General features: G+C 42.2%; 1 protein-coding gene across 1 annotated transcript in view; it reads left to right on the top strand.

Annotated features, from left to right (window-relative positions):
* Positions 1-17,488, top strand: part of LOC126163185 (ATP-binding cassette sub-family C member 4-like) — a 173,701-nt gene that overhangs the window by 20,035 nt on the left and 136,178 nt on the right. The window lies entirely within an intron of this gene.

Here is a 17,488-nt window from a genome sequence, read left to right as displayed (position 1 = left end):
CAGCAGTTCTGTGGTGTGCTCCTCCCAGTTGAATTTATTATCAAGCTGTAATCCCAAGAATTTAACACTGTCCACTTCTTCTATCTTCTTGTCATCATATGTTAGACATATACTCTTGGGACACCCCTTACAAGTTCTGAACTGCATGTAGTGTGTTTTTTCAAAGTTTAGTGACAAAGAATTGGCTAGGAACCAGTGATTAATGTCCACAAATATTTTATTGGCTGAGGTTTCTAAGACTACACTTGATTTGCTATTTATTGCAATACTGTCACTACTTTTAATCGAATCCATACACCACGCTTGTTAATTTGTGAATACGTTCACAGACGTCGTTAGTAGTGACGCGAATATAAAATCAGTCACCTTTCCTGTGGGTCGGACTGTGTACACTGTTTGATGTAGCCCAGATGCGCATTTCTACGTTAGTACTCTACAGTACATTGATAATGCCCACATACACCGAAGTGAAGTCATGGCATAGCGATATGCGAACATACAGATGACGGTAGTATCGCATGCACAAGGCATAAAAGGGCAGTGCATTGGAAGAGGCGCCATTTGCACTCAGGTGATTCGTGTGAAAGGGTCTCCGACTTGATTGTGACCACACGATCGGAGTTAACTGTCTCGGGCTAAACGCATGGGGCATTTCATTTCGGAAAACAAAAGGGAATTCAGTATTCCGAAATCCACAGTGTTAAGAATGTGCTGAGAATACCAAATGCAGACATCGCCTCTCAACATGGACAAAGCAGTGGTCGACAGGCCGCACTTAATGACCGACAGCACCAGTGTTTGCGTAGAGTTGTCAGTGCTGACAGACGAGTAACGCTGCCTGAAATAACCGCAGAAATCGGCGTGGGACATACGCCGAACGTATACGATAGAACAGTGGGGCGAATTTTGACGTTAATGGGCTACGGCAGCAGACGACCGACGTGAGTGGTTCAAATGGCTCTGAGCACTATGGGACTTAACTACTGAGGTCATCAGTCCCCTAGAACTTCGAACTACTTAAACCTAACTAACCTAAGGACATCACACACATCCATGCCCGAGGCAGGATTCGAACCTGCGACCGTAGCGGTCACGCGGTTCCAAACTGACGCGCTTAGAACCGCACGGCCACACCGGCCGGCGACGTGAGTGCCTTTGCTAGCAGCATGACGTCACCCGCAGCGCCTGCCGTGGGTTTGTGACCACATCGGTTGCACCCTGGACGACAGAAAAATGGTGGCCTGCTCAGATGAGCCCCGGTTTCTGTTGAGAGGAGGCTTCGAGTGTGGCGCAGCCCCACGCAACCGTGGACCTAAGTTGTCGGCGAGGCACTGTGCAAGCTGGTGGTGGCTCTGTAATGGTGTGGGCTGCGTTAATGTGGACTGGACTGGCTCCTCTGGTCCAACTGAACCGATCACCGACTGGAAATGATTGTGGTCGGCTACTTAGGGACCATATGGAGACGTTCGTGGATGGAATTTTTATGGATGACAATGCGCCATGTCACCGGGCCATAGTTGTGCGCAACTGGTTTGAAGGACATTTTCGACAATTCGAGCGAATTATTTCGCCACCCAGATCGGCCGACATGAATCCCGTCGAATATTTGTGGGACACAATCGACAAGTCTGTCGGTGCACAAAATCCTGCCCTGGCAACACTTTTGCAGTTCCAGACGGCAACAGGGGCTGCACGGCTCAACAGCTCAGTGTTCCTGCAGCGACTTGTTGACTCCAGTAGACCACGTAGAGTTGCTGCAGAAGGAGACCTAGCACGACATTAGGGGGTATCTGACGACTTTCCTCACCTCGTTGTTTTTTTTTTTTTTTGTCATCAGTCTACTGACTAGTTTGATGCGGCCCGCCACGAATTCCTTTCCTCTGCTAACCTCTTCATCTCAGAGTAGCACTTGCAACCTACGTCCTCAATTATTTGCTTGACGTATTCCAATCTCTGTCTTCCTCTACAGTTTTTGCCCTCTACAGCTCCCTCTAGTACCATGGAAGTCATTCCCTCATGTCTTAGCAGATGTCCTATCATCCTGTCCCTTCTCCTTATCAGTGTTTTCCACATATTCCTTTCCCCTCCGATTCTGCATAGAACCTCCTCATTCCTTACCTTATCAGTCCACCTAATTTTCAACATTCGTCTATAGTACCACATCTCAAATGCTTCGATTATCTTCTGTTCCGGTTTTCCCACAGTCCATGTTTCACTACCATACAATGCTGTGCTCCAGACGTACATCCTCAGAAATTTCTTCCTCAAATTAAGGCCGGTATTTGATGTTAGTAGACTTCTCTTGGCCAGAAATGCCTTTTTTGCCATAGCGAGTCTGCTTTTGATGTCCTCCTTGCTCCGTCCGTCATTGGTTATTTTACTGCCTAGGTAGCAGAATTCCTTAACTTCATTGAATTCGTGACCATCAATCCTGATGTTAAGTTTTTCGCTGTTCTCATTTCTACTACTTCTCATTACCTTCGTCTTTCTCAGATTTACTCTCAAACCATACTGTGTATTCATTAGACTGTTCATTCCGTTCAGCAGATCATTTAATTCTTCTTCAGTTTCACTCAGGATAGCAATGTCATCAGCGAGTCGTATCATTGATATCCTTTCACCTTGTATTTTAATTCCATTCCTGAACCTTTCTTTTATTTCCATCATTGCTTCCTCGATGTACAGATTGAAGAGTAGGGGCGAAAGGCTACAGCCTTGTCTTACACCCTTCTCAATACGAGCACTTCGTTCTTGATCGTCCACTCTTATTATTCCCTCTTGGTTGGTGTACATATTGTATATGACCCGTCTCTCCCTATAGCTTATCCCTACTTTTTTCAGAATCTCGAACAGCTTGCACCATTTTATATTGTCGAAATCTTTTTTCAGGTCGACAAATCCTATGAAAGTGTCTTGATTTTTCTTTAGCCTTGCTTCCATTATTAGCCGTAACGTCAGAATTGCCTCTCTCGTCCCTTTACTTTTCATAAAACCAAACTGATCGTCACCTAGCGCATTCTCAATTTTCTTTTCCATTCTTCTGTATATTATTCTTGTAAGCAGCTTCGATGCATGAGCTGTTAAGCTGATTGTGCGATAATTCTCGCACTTGTCAGCTCTTGCCGTCTTAGGAATTGTGTGGATGATGCTTTTCCGAAAGTCAGATGGTATATCGCCAGACTCATATATTCTACACACCAACGTGAATAGTCGTTTTGTTGCCACTTCCACCAATGATTTTAGAAATTCTGATGGAATGTTATCTACCCCTTCTGCCTAATTTGACCGTAAGTCCTCCAAAGCTCTTTTAAATTCCGATTCTAATACTGGATCCCCTATCTCTTCTAAATCGACTCCTGTTTCTTCTTATAGCACATCAGACAAATCTTCACCCTCATAGAGGCTTTCAATGTATTCTTTCCACCTATCTGCTCTCTCCTCTGCATTTAACAGTGGAATTCCCGTTGCACTCTTAATGTTACCACCGTTGCTTTTAATGTCACCAAAGGTTGTTTTGACTTTCCTGTATGCTGAGTCTGTCCTTCCGACAATCATATCTTTTTCGATGTCTTCACATTTTTCCTGCAGCCATTTCGTCTTAGCTTCCCTGCACTTCCTATTTATTTCATTTCTCAGCGACTTGTATTTCTGTATTCCTGATTTTCCCGGAACATGTTTGTACTTCCTCCTTTCATCAATCAACTGAAGTATTTCTTCTGTTACCCATGGTTTCTTCGCAGCTACCTTCTTTGTACTTATGTTTTTCTTCCCAACTTCTGTGATGGCCCTTTTTAGAGATGTCCATTCCTCTTCAACTGTACTGCCTACTGCGCTATTCCTTATTGCTGTATCTACAGCGTTAGAGAACTTCAAACGTATCTCGTCATTCCTTAGTACTTCCGTATCCCACTTCTTTGCGTATTGATTCTTCCTGACTAATGTCTTGAACTTCAGCCTACTCTTCATCACTACTATATTGTGATCTGAGTCTATATGTGCTCCTGGGTGCGCCTTATAATCCAGTATCTGATTTCGGAATCTCTGTCTGACCATGATGTAACCTAATTGAAATCTTCCCGTATCTCCCGGCCTTTTCCAAGTATACCTCCCCCTCTTGTGATTCTTGAACAGGGTATTCGCTATTACTAGCTGAAACTTGTTAGAGAACTCAATTAGTCTTTCTCCTCTTTCATTCCTTGTCCCAAGCCCATATTCTCCTGTAACCTTTTCTTCTACTCCTTCCCCTACAACTGCATTGCAGTGACCCATGACTATTAGATTTTCGTCCCCCTTTACATGCTGCATTACCCTTTCAATATCCGCATACACTTTCTCCATCTGTTCATCTTCAGCTTGCGACGTCGGCATGTATACCTGAACTATCGTTGTCGGTGTTGGTCTGCTGTCGATTCTGATCAGAACAACCCGGTCACTGAACTGTTCACAGTAACGCACCCTCTGCCCTACCTTCCTATTCATAACGAATCCTACACCTGTTATACCATTTTCTGCTGCTGTTGATATTACCCGATACTCATCTGACCAGAAATCCTTGTCTTCCTTCCACTTCACTTCACTGACCCCTACTATATCTAGATTGAGCCTTTGCATTTCCCTTTTCAGATTTTCCAGTTTCCCTACCACGTTCAAGCTTCTGACATTCCGCGCCCCGACTCGTAGAACGTTATCCTTTCGTAGATTATTCAATCTTTTTCTCATGGTAACCTCCTCCTTGGCAGTCCCCTCCCGGAGATCCGAATGGGGGACTATTCCGGAATCTTTTGCCAATGGAGAGATCATCATGACACTTCTTCAATTACAGGCCACATGTCCTGTGGATACACGTTTCGTGTCTTTAATGCAGTGGTTTACATTGCCTTCTGCGTCCTCATGTCGTTGATCATTGCTGATTCTTCCGTCTTTAGGGGCAATTTCCCACCCCTAGGGCAAGAGAGTGCCCTGAACCTCTATCCGCTCCTCCGCCCTCTTTGACAAGGCCGTTGGCAGAATGAGGCTGACTTCTTATGCCGGAAGTCTTCGGCCGCCAATGCTGATTATTTATCAAAATTTAGGCAGTGGCGGGGATCGAACCCGGGACCGAAGACGTTCTCTTTTATTATGAATCAAATACGCTACCCCTAGACCACGGGTACCTCAGTGTAAACATTCTCAAAGCTGGTGTTGAGGTGCAGCAGCTGCCCGGCCAGTCTGCGCCAAGCTGGAAGTGCAGCCGTGACACGCAGCGACACACGTGGCCTCTTCTCTATTCCGCTAGAGTGACAGCGGCGGGGCGTGCGTTCCCTGGAAGCCGGCGTAGTGGGTGGCCGAGGACGTGCGTGAGGCTAAAAATACACGCAGGGCTTCTCTGTAGCCTGCGTTCTCAAATCCGCGACTGCGTGTGCTTCCAAACATACACACCCTACTCGCTAAAACTGCATACTTCATGTCGGCGGCTCACCCATCCACATCGCCGGGCTACATTACGCAGTTACTACGTCACTGGACGCTCAGTCACGAGGCGATTTCATATTCTCTTCCAGCCACCCATTTGAATTTTACGTGGTTCTCCTAAATCATAAAAGGCAACCGCCAAGATGTTTCCTTTGAAAAGTTTAAACGCCGTCTGCAGTCACCACATCATGAGCTAGTGATCCGTCTTTTACGAACTTTCCAAGAAGGCTGTTTAGGTTTTTTTTTTATTGGTAACGCCACGTAGCGCTCTGTATGAAAATGACTGACTGTGCTGTGTGCAGTCTGTGGCTGGTTCGCATTGTTGCAATATTCGCTATTGTAGTGTTGGGCAGTTGGATGTGAACAGCGCGTAGCGTGGTGCAGTTGGAGGTAAGCCGCCAGCAGTGGTGGATGTGGAGAGAGAGAGATGGCGGAGTTTTGAGACGTCACTTGTAAGCGGACGATCTGGACGTGTGTCCGCCAGGAAAAGGAAATTTGTAAAGATGGATGTCATATATATATATATATATATATATATATATATATATATATATATATGATGACTTTTGAACACTATTAAGGTAAAGACATTGTTTGTTCTCCATCAAAATCTTTCATTTGCTAACTATGCCTATCAGTAGTTAGTGCCTTCAGTAGTTAGAATCTTTTATTTAGCTGACAGGATTGGCGCTCGCTGTATTGCAGTAGTTCGAGTAACGAAGATTTTTTGTGCGGTAAGTGATTCCTGAAAGGTGTAGGTTGTTGTTAGTCAGGGCCATTCTTTTGTAGGGATTATCGAAAGTCAGACTGCGTTGCGCTAAAAATATTGTGTGTCAGTTTAGTGATGGTCAGAATAAGTAAAGAGAAAACTGTTTGAGTACGCTCAGTTTTGCTCAGCTGTTTGAAAATCAAATAATGTAGAAGTTTTCCAGCACAGTCATTCCTAATTTTTCTAAGGGGACGTTTCAACAAGACGTCAAGGAGCGTAGGACTGCCGTTGAGCATACGATTTTATGAATAAATGATACTGTTACCTACCTAGAACCTTCGATGAGATGATTTTTTCCGCTTCGATACTGTAACCCTTAATGTTACAACAGATGATCTATATTAATAAGCGATTATCCCGAAACCCGGACTTTGCTATCACTAGCGGGTTGCCTCTCTAATGGTTTCCAAAATCAACAAAAATTTGGATTTCAGTACTTAGAGTAATTATTGACCGAGTTTAAAAATTTTAAATGGTTTCATAGTCTACTGGTTAAGAAGTACCGGGTGAGTATCACAGACAAACCATTTGCGCCTCTCACTGGATAGAGGGAGGTTCAAAGTTCTGACACAGCTGCGCTGTTGTTTGTTTGTACCAACGTGGTGACCACACCACAAGATAAAACATTTTGATGTTGGAATTTTCGCGAAGTCAGTCCGTTGTTTAAGTGTGGCGTGCAGTCCGCCGTCGATTCAACAAGAATCAGACACAAAATTCTTGGAAGATGGTTGCGTGTGGTAGGTAAAGAGGGCTGACGAAAATGTCTAGCGTATCCGAGGTGCTTTCACACGGAGCCCTCGGAAGTCCAAAAGACGGGCAGGCGAGCAATTTCAACCTACTCAAACAACGGTGTGGCGTGTTTTGAAAGGACGCCTGCATGAGAAGCCTTGTAAGTTGTAGTTACTGCAGCAGCAATTGCGTCCGGGCGACCATCACATAAGGTACAAACTTTGCTATTTCTCAAGGACATTGTTGTTGTTGTGGTCTTCAGTCCTGAGACTGGTTTGATGCAGCTCTCCATGCTACTCTATCCTGTGCAAGCTTCTTCATCTCCCAGTACCTACTGCAACCTACATCCTTCTGAATCTGCTTAGTGTATTCATCTCTTGGTCTCCCCCTACGATTTTTACCCTCCACGCTGCCCTCCAATACTAAATTGGTGATCCCTTGATGCCTCAGAACATGTCCTACCAACCGATCCCTTCTTCTGGTCAAGTTGTGCCACAAACTTCTCTTCTCCCTTATCCTATTCAATACTTCCTCATTAGTTATGTGATCTACCCATCTAATCTTCAGCATTCTTCTGTAGCACCGCATTTCAAGGACATGGCAGAGCACATTTTTGCCGAACGACTCATCTTTTTGGACGAATCGACGTTTCATCTATCGGGTAAAATAAACCTCCTTGATTTAAGAATTTGGTGGTCACAAAATCCTGGCACCGTCATCGAACGTAAGGAGATGTATCGAAACAGAATGTGCTTGTTCACCAAGTTTATGGACCTTTCTTTTTGGCGAAGGAAACCGTGGCAGGAAGATCATACCTGGACAAGCTGCAAAGTTCTTGTTTCCTCAACTTCACGAAGAGTCCAATGATTTCATCCCAAACCTTGGTCTCTCCCTGCAGTTTTCACCACCACACTCCCTGTCACCACCAAACCGACGATTCCTTCGTACCTTAGGATGTGTCCTATGAGCCCATCTCTTCTTTTAATCAAGTTGTGCCATGAATTTCATTCTCCCATATTCTATTCAGCACCTCTTTATCAGTAATCTGATGTAATCATCCAGTTCTCAGAATTATCGTGTAGTACTACATTTCAAATGCTTTTACTCTCTTTGTGTCTGAACTATGTATCGTTCTGGTGCCACTTCTGTACAAGGCAACTCTTCCTACAAACACCTTCAGAAAAGACGTTCTACCTTCTAAATTTATATTCGACATTTACAAATTAAGATAAATTTGTCAGAAACGCTTTTCTTGCTATTACCAGTCTTAGGTGGCTGTATTTCTTCCCACGAACTAAAATTCCCTTCCAAATTTTCTCCATCGTTTACTTTACTGCTTGCTCAATTTAAAGATAGAATAACGTGAGCGATAGCCTACAGCACCTTCCCATTCCCTTCTCAACTAATGCTTCTCCTTCACATCATTTGACTCCAGGTACTGCAGTCTGCAACTTGTGCAAACCAACCTTTGGCTCGCTCTGTTGTATCTCTGCTACCTTCAGATTTCAGAGAACGTATTCCAGGCAACGTTGTCAAAAGCTTCCTCTAAATCTACAAATGCTATAAACAGATCTGCCTTCTTCAGTCTGATTTCTAAAGTAAGTTGCATGTATGGAATCCAAACCGATCTTCCCCGAGGGCGGCTTCAACCATTCTTTCCATTCTTATGTAAATAATTCAAGTCAGTATCTTGCAGCCAAGGTTTATTAAAACTGATGGTTCGGTAATGTATGTACCAAAAAAATTTGCACTACAACAACACTATTTGCCGTGACGAAAATATTTTAGTGACTATTATTGCTTATTTTTCTTTGAAAAGGCGTGACCGAAACGCGTGAAGTGTAATACAGCCAATAAAATACCATGTTCAAGACAAATGGTGTTATTGTAATGCAACTAAATAACCACTACATCTCACAGAGCATTTATGCAACATACATCAGAAAAATATTGAACCCACACAACTTTCCGTTACGCCTAACAAATTAACTCATGGGGATACCACATTCTATATCTTACGACACAAACTAATAGTCATAAACTCGTTTCAATTATTACAACAAACTTCCGCTGGCCAGAGGCAGATAAGGAGAGGGCGAGATCGCCGAGAATAATGCCAACAATGTCACTGCTCTCTGCTAGAGATGGGCAAACTGAAACACGTAAATGTTTCGAAACAAATGAAACAGTACAATGTAATGTTTCGATACGGTGTTTCGAAACAGTGAAACAGTTTGTTTTTTGTAATCTAATAAACCTACACATTTTATCATCTTGAATGTCTGCTGTATAAGTATGTCCATATAAACACAAATGAGGTGCGAGAGCGCTAATCATATCGCAGAAAGTATAAAATTATCACTTAGGCGTCTTGGCAGTTTCGTATTTCCTGCAGCAAATGCGCTGCTTTTGTGTCATGTGACTTTCATACTTTTCAATTGTCTGAGGAAAGCCTTAGCTGAAGACAGAAGAACCACCACGAACGGAACTGGAGGTGGGAGCAAACTGCAGAAGCAACAGATATGCTACTGGGATTCCCATATTCCATTAGTATGGCTAATATACCCATCCTGCTAATTTCCATGCACACAAAGGGAATCATTGTGGATAATAGACACAGTGACTATAGACTCACAAATAACGCCAAATAATTCGAATAAATAACAAAATATAACAGAAAAAAAATTGTGTTTCAAGGTGTTTCGAACCGTTACTATGAATTTACGATGCTTCCCGTTCACCATTACACTATCAGTGATATGTCAAACAGATTGCTTGCAATTATACCTACATCAAATTTATATACATGTCTAATAACTGTCACTCTACGCCTTTTTTTATTTAAAATGTTGTAGTCTTACTTGCGTTTCTTAATATGATTACTGTACATGAACAGAGAAGCGTATGTTATAAAAAAAGTGTAATTTAACTGAATGATTTTCACATATTTATTATTTTGAATGCGAATAGTATGCGTTGTTTTATTGTTTGGTTAGTGTTTATAAAGCAGATGTTGCGCCATTTCGGAATAGGACAGTCAGCTAGAAATGAAGCTTTATTTTCGGATAGCTTGAGCTTCATGCTATTGCTTGTCAAAAGATTTCGACACTTTTGAAAGTGTTTCATGAAGTGGTATGTTGTGTTTGAGTACCTGTGCCGAGCCCGAATCTCGTCCGACACAGAGCGGAATGAAACATCACTGTTTCGATACAATTAGTCCGTTCCAGGCGCAGGTGGACTGAAAGAGTCTTATTTTGAAACAACGATACAGTTTCTGTGTCTGGCTCGAGATCCGAGACAATGGCGGAATGAAACACCACTGTTTCGAAACAGTGAACCATAGCCGTTCCGAAACACTGAAACAGTTCCAGGTATCGATACACTGTGTCGAAGCATAGAAACAGTGGCCAAGTCTCCTCTCTGCAGCATCGGGCGGCGGTGTTATAGAGTGATGTTGTGCTCTGAGATATGTGTGCTTCTGTGTTTCATACACAGTATTTACTTGCGGGCCGCGAAGAAATCATATTCGCCGGATTCCATAGCAACACCTGGCGACGAATACACAAGAAAGCTGGTAACAATTACTTACTGTACTTTAGGAAGAATGAAAATAAATTTCTCCTTTTATGTAGGAGAACACTTTGGTGGAAAGTATTCCCTGAAGGTAAAACACACTGTTCATAGTGAAAGAGTATCAGCACACTATCCTTGTAACAAACTGAAATTGATTTTGAGAGAGTTTTGGGCACACTGTGTATTCCACATTGCTGCAACCAGTTGGCAAGCATTAACATTTCTGTAAACTGACGCCCCATTACTGCACAAGTAGCCTAAACAGTCACTTATGTGATAAACACAAAACACATTAAGTTATCTACACAGTTATTCATCATAATTCCTGTCGTATAGTTACCAGGAGGCCTCATTACATCACACCAGTATGTCATAAGTCCTTGTTTCTGTTTGAATAAGGAAGAATATGAAATCTGGGGAACTCACTGGCCGTCATCGACAGTGCCTTTTGCGATCTATTCCTAACACACGGCGGTGATCTCCGGAATAACTGGGGCATTGATTCACAATATTTTGTGATAGTGAACGATACGCCGACAACGCTCTATTCTTTACAGACCAAATTTCGTTATGTACAACCAACGACAACGCGTGAGTAACGCGTGACCTAGACCACAACGGTGAGTCTGGGATAACAAAGCCGTTATTGAAGCTGACGCTGCCCGTCAGTTTATTTTGTTGGCTTACTCATATCTTATCTGTAGCGCACACATGTCATATTTGAGATTATCACGTCCCTGTTTATTACACCTATGGGTGTAACTTACTGAACATCAACCTAACGCATATGTTACTCGCATGAAACACGTATTTAAATGCGTATCTCATATGAGACTTACTCGTAATTGTTGTTATTGGCCGCTCAAACAGAGAAATAAAGACTACAAAAGTAACTCGTGTAAGTAGGTTGTTTAGGTTTTTATGTTGGTAACGCCACGTAGCACTCTATATGAAAATCACTGACTGTGCTGTGTGCAGTCTGTGGTTGGTTGGACTCATTGTTGGAATATTCGCTTGTGTAGTGTTAGGCACTTCGTTGTTAACAGCGCATAGCGTTGTGCAGTTGGAGGTGAGCCGCCAGCAGTGGTGGATGTGGAGAGAGAGATGGCAGAGTTTTGAGAACGGACGATCTGGACGTGTGTCCGCCACAAAAAGGAAATTTGTAATGATGGATGTCATGATTTGATAGATATATATATGATGACTTTTGAACACTATTAAGGTAAATACATCGTTTGTTCTCTATCAAAATCTTTCGTTTGCTAACTACGCCTATCAATAGTTAGTGCCTTCAGTAGTTAGAATCTTTTATTTAGCTGGCAGTATTGGCGCTCGCTGTATTCAGTAGTTCGAGTAACGAAGATGTTTGTGAGGTAAGTGATTCATGAAAGCTATAGGTTATGGTTAGTCAGGGCCATTCTTTCGTGGGGATTATTGAAAGTCAGATTGCGTTGCGCTAAAAATATTGTGTGTCAGTTTAGTGATGATCAGATAAGTAAAGAGAGAAATGTCTGAGTACCTTCAGTTTTGCTCAGCTGTTTGAAAAGCAAATAATGTAAGAGGTTTAACAGCACAGTAATACATAAATTTTCTAAGGGGACGTTTCGCCCGTAGTGTTGTTAGTCTCCCGTTCTGTAGTACGGAAAAAAACGGTTAACTTTGTTTTCCGAGTTTGTCTGATTTGAGATTGCTTTTGATATATGTTTTTCACAAATTTGACTCCAAAGCTAATGACTACTATTTTCAGTACTGTTTAGACTTCACGATGTAGAACCGCTATTCTGTTTCGAATTTGTAAGACAGTGTGCCTTGTTGTAACCTAATTTGAACGAAAACAAGTACTCAGGATAGGTCTTACAAAGTAAACGTTTTTAAACTCTGAAATAAAAGAGACATTGAACAGTGTTGTTGCCACAATTTTAGAAGTATTGAGTCGTGGGAATTTATACTAAATATATGTGGCTTATCTGGTAATCGATGTAACGTAGAGTTCCAACCGTTCAAAGCATTCGTGTAAATGTATATGAATGCAGTGTCTCGCGGCGATAACATTGAATAAAATGTTCTCGGGTTTCCAACCGCGTCAACTGGTTAAAACTACACGAGCTTTTGGCCAAGCACTCCTTGGCCTTTGTCAGTCATACCACTTGACAATGGCCAAGGAGTGCTTGGCCGAAAGCTCGTGTAGTTTTAACCAGTTGATGCAGTTGGAAACCCGAGAACATTCTATTCGTGTAAATGTGTTTATACATTACCTTGTTACTCTGCTCGTGTTTTTAATATTATTAGCCTACTACATTTCTGCAAAAGGCGTATATTACAATTTTAAATACAAAAGCTTAAAAGAAAATAAACATTTATTTTGAAGCTACTGTGGTATCATTCATCAGTCCAGTATGGAACTGAGTGAAAGATACATGGTTTTCATTTCAGGAACAACCGAAACCTCAAAATTAAAACAAAGTATTTTATGGCAGTCACAGCTATTATTCTTGAACAATCGGTCGCTTGTCTTCTCACAGTATGGTTCTTTTGTTTTCAAGAACATCCACAGCTTTGGCATCAGGGCAGTCTGTTGCTATGCAGGATGCTAGAAACGAGTTTGTGTAAATTTTGGTTCAAATGGCTCTGAGCACTATGGGACTTAACAGCTATGGTCATCAGTCCCCTAGAACTTTGAACTACTTAAACCTAACTAACCTAAGGACATCAGAAAACACCCAGGCATCACGAGGCAGAGAAAATCCCTGACCCCGCCGGGAATCGAACCCGGGAACCCGGGCATGGGAAACGAGAACGCTACCGCACGACCACGAGCTGCCGCCATCTGTAAATTTTATTGATTTCTCTTGTGTATGACATCGCAATGGAGTAACTCCCACGTGTCAAAATAAATAGTTTTCAGTGACGACACTATAAGATACGGTGGATTAGTAACGACACTGGCAATAGCTGGAAGTCAGATTTTAGGGGGCGAATCGATTTATTTTTAACTATAAATAAAGGCTGAGAAAGAAAGACTTCGTGCATTTACTCCAGAGTTTGCTCTCTGTGAACGGGGGCCCTGTGGTCTAGTGCATAAAGCACTACACCCCACCACTGGAGGTCCCGGGTTCAGTCCTCGGTATATAGCGGAAATTTTTGCGGGAGACCGGCGTGCTGACCCCGCACCTCTCTATAGTTTATCCAAATGACGTCATAGGCTGAGGATGACACGGTGGTCGGTCGGTACGGAATGGCCCGTCTGACGGCAGGGAAGCGGAGCTCGTTCTGTGTGCGGAAATTGCCCTTCTGGAGACCGCCGAAAGATAAACCAGTGCCAGATTACAACATAGCAACCTCGATGCCAGTGCTTCAAACTTTTTCGACTGCGAGAGACGCTTATCTGGTTCTGCCAACTTTTCACAATTTGTCGGGACAGTCAATGGTAGTCCTCTATTCCCTATCTATGAAGAAGATTTCGGCTTGGAACTGCAGGTGTTCGGTTCGAAGATGTGGGTATCAACAGAGAGCATCGCACTCTCCTTAGGGAAAGTTGGTGAAGCAGCTGGAAATAGAGAGCCAAAGTGATAGAGACTGGCCAGAAGGCCCCTTGTAGAGCGCTCGAGAAAGCTACAGAATATTGCAGAATGCCCTACAATGTTTTAGAATCTGCCAGAAGGTTCAAGAAAGTTCTAAAATTTTTCAGGGTGTTATAGAATCTTCCAGAAAGTTCGAGAATGTTCTAGGATTTTCCGTAATGTTCTAGAATATTTCAGGAGGCTCGAGAATGTCTCCTCTTGTAATGCCTCCGCTTTTTGTGGAGGTACGTTCCAGCTCATAGGGGTATACTGTATATAGGAGATGGTGAGATGTCAGCATATTTTTGGAAATAGATTAGAGCGGATCGAGGAAAAATGGAAGTGATAGAAAGTAAAACAAAATTAAATGAAAGTGAAATGCTTAAGGTAGTGGAGAGTGTATTAAGTGAAATTTTAACGTGTTATATAACATTAACATTTAACAGCGTGCCGAAAGTTAAGAAGAGGAGATATTGGTAACTAGTGAAGTTCGTGAAAATCAAAGATGACAGGGGCACGAACAAAAAACATTAGTGTACGAGAAATGCCCAGCAAAAAAATTATACATTGCTGCTTGGGAGATGAAGCATTCGATTATGGTCCCACTAAAGAGTACAAGAAACATAAACACAACTCATTGGAAAAATAGATTGAGCGTGTCAGTTCTGCAGTGCCAAGAAATTCACTACAGACACACCAAGAATGTGTTACAGTAGTGGAAAAATTCGATTAACACTAGTCGAAGTGCCTCCACTAGAAGTATTTCATTACATGACTCGAAAAACTCCAGAACCAAAACATTTTCTACAAAGTATGAGGGCGTACTTTCGTGAGCAGTGAAGAACACCAATTCAATCCCGTATTTTGGATTAAAACTATCTTGGGCATTCGAGAGTATTTTTGATAGTGAAATACTAATACGTTTTACGATTTTTTTGTTTAATACAACAACACATTTCGTAAGATCGTGTTGACAGCTTATTATTATCGCTCGCACAATAATCGTCACCTCGAATATTCTCGAGTGATCTGGACTGTTCTCAGAAAATGAATTAAAATGATGACCAAGCGAAGCGAGTCTTTTTGAGCTAGTTGTAAGAATAATAGAATATGTGGCGCAGATAATGGGAAGAGTTGTACGTTTCGTCACCGAATCGTTTAGTAAACACGAGAGCGTGAACCAGACTCCAACGGCAGACGCTACAATGCCACCTCCTTCCTCATATGTTGCGCGGAAAAACCACGATGAGGAAATCAGACAAGTTATTGCTCAAGCGGAAACAACCGAGACTCGTTCTTAGCGTGCACCATTCGCGACTGTAACGGGAAACAGGCAAATAATAGTGTTACCAGACGTACCCTCCGCTACACACCGTAAGGTGGCTTTCAGAGTGTAGACGTAGATGTAGAATATTGCTTTTCGTTGAGTTTTGCAGAGCTGCGACTAACAATGCCCTTCAAAATATAAGTCTCAGTGCAAAATCCGCAGATAGAGAGATAACGGGAGAAACACTGGTATATCGACTCGTAACACTGATAACATAGGTGATGATTAGTGTGCCACTGATAACAATAACCTTTCAACACGATCTTACGCAATGCGATGTTGTATCAGTCAGCAATCGATGTTCCTTCTAGTGACCCTATTTCGTTTTCAGAGCTTATTCTGAAGTTCTACGCTTAAAAAGCTTTCTTGGTAACAATATATTGTAGACATTGTTTGTACTATATAAAAGCTGACTCGTTGAGAAATTAATTAAAAACCTTTCATTTTATTACCGAACATTTACATGTTAGACTATCTACGATCATTCTCAGATTTGTGGTGTATCCTAATAACTATCTTTGTAGATATAATGATGAGTGTAACCTCGTGTTCCAGCAAAACCATAAAGAAGGACGTGGACTAGAATCACATAGGGTACAGTGAAACATGGAGCACAGTGAAACGAAACACTTTTCCCGCAAAATATTTAAATTTGACTAGTGGCACTCCTAGTGTGTAAACCTTAACTGCTGTCGATCTAGTTTTAAAATGTCTGCCACTGAATAGAGCTACGTTAGATCAGAGTCTTTGTTTCTCCTCGTAGAAGGTAAATCCTTGACACTCCATATAAATCTGTACTGTTTAGCCGGCCGGTGTGGCCGTGCGGTTCTAAGCGCGTCAGTTTGGAACCGCGTGACCGCTACGGTCGCAGGTTCGAATCCTGCCTCGGGCATGGATGTGTGTGATGTCCTTAGGTTAGTTAGGTTTAAGTAGTTCTAAGTTCTAGGGGACTGATGACCTCAGTAGTTAAGTCCCATAGTGCTCAGAGCCATTTGAACCATTTGTACTGTTTAATTTTACTGATATTTACAGAATATTGTGTTACATATTTGAGAACAACATTGACTGAATTACAAACATAGGTGAGTAGCATTAACCATCCCTGGCGATTCTTTCCCTTAATAGCTCCTTCTACTGTAGTTCCAATGATGTTATAGTGTCTCAAAATTTGTCCAACGAGTTTGTCTCATCGTATTTGGATGTGTCTTCGCAGAGATCTAGTTTCCTGTACTCTTCTAAACACCTCTTCGTTTGTAACTCTGTGTTTGCAGCTGATCTTCACCATCCTTTTGTAGCACCAAATCTTCGGGCCTTCTAGCGTTTCCTCTTGTTTTTCTGTTGTCCAAGTTTCACGTCCCTGTTAACTATCATCTATGGTAGATTCCTCGAACGAAAAGCCGTGTCCTGTAGCTGGAAGAAAACACAGGTCAAATCTGTCTACAAGAAGGATAGCGGAAGTGATCTGCAAAACTACGTTCCAATATCCTTGACATCCATTTGTTGTAGAATCTTAGAACATACCCTGAGCTCAAACATAATGAGATACGAGGTGTGACAGTAAAGTAAAGAGACTGATGTGAAAAAAAAATGTTGCTTACCGTTTTAGTCAAGTTTAGTGTTGTCTCCTTCAAAGTAGTTCCCTTCTGATTGCACACACTTTTTCCAGCGCTTCTGCCATTCATGGTAACATTTCTGGAACTCATTTTCTGTAATATCCTCCAAGAGCCAAGTCACAGCTTTTTGGACATCTTGTGTTGTTTGAAAATGGTGTCCCTCGACCGCCGTTTTGACTCTTGGAAATAGAAAAAAGTCGCATGGAGCGAAATCTGGTTAATAAGGTGGCTGTGGTAGTGCTGAAATTTGTTTTGAGGTTAAAAATTGCTGTACTGACAGAGCAGTACGGGATGGCGCGTTATTGTGAGGCAGGATCCAATTATCAGCAATGTTGGCACTGACACGAAGAACTCTTTTACGAAGTCTTTCTAAAATTTCTTTGTAGTAATATTGGTTAACTGTTTGTCCAGGAGGCACCTACTCTTTATGAACAATTCCTTTGGAATCAAAGATGCACACAAGCAT

This window comes from Schistocerca cancellata, chromosome 2 (assembly GCF_023864275.1).
Source record: "Schistocerca cancellata isolate TAMUIC-IGC-003103 chromosome 2, iqSchCanc2.1, whole genome shotgun sequence".
In the NCBI taxonomy this organism is placed as follows: domain Eukaryota; kingdom Metazoa; phylum Arthropoda; class Insecta; order Orthoptera; family Acrididae; genus Schistocerca; species Schistocerca cancellata.
Note: the sequence above shows the minus strand (reverse complement) of the source record. Positions and strands in the feature narration are given on the sequence as shown.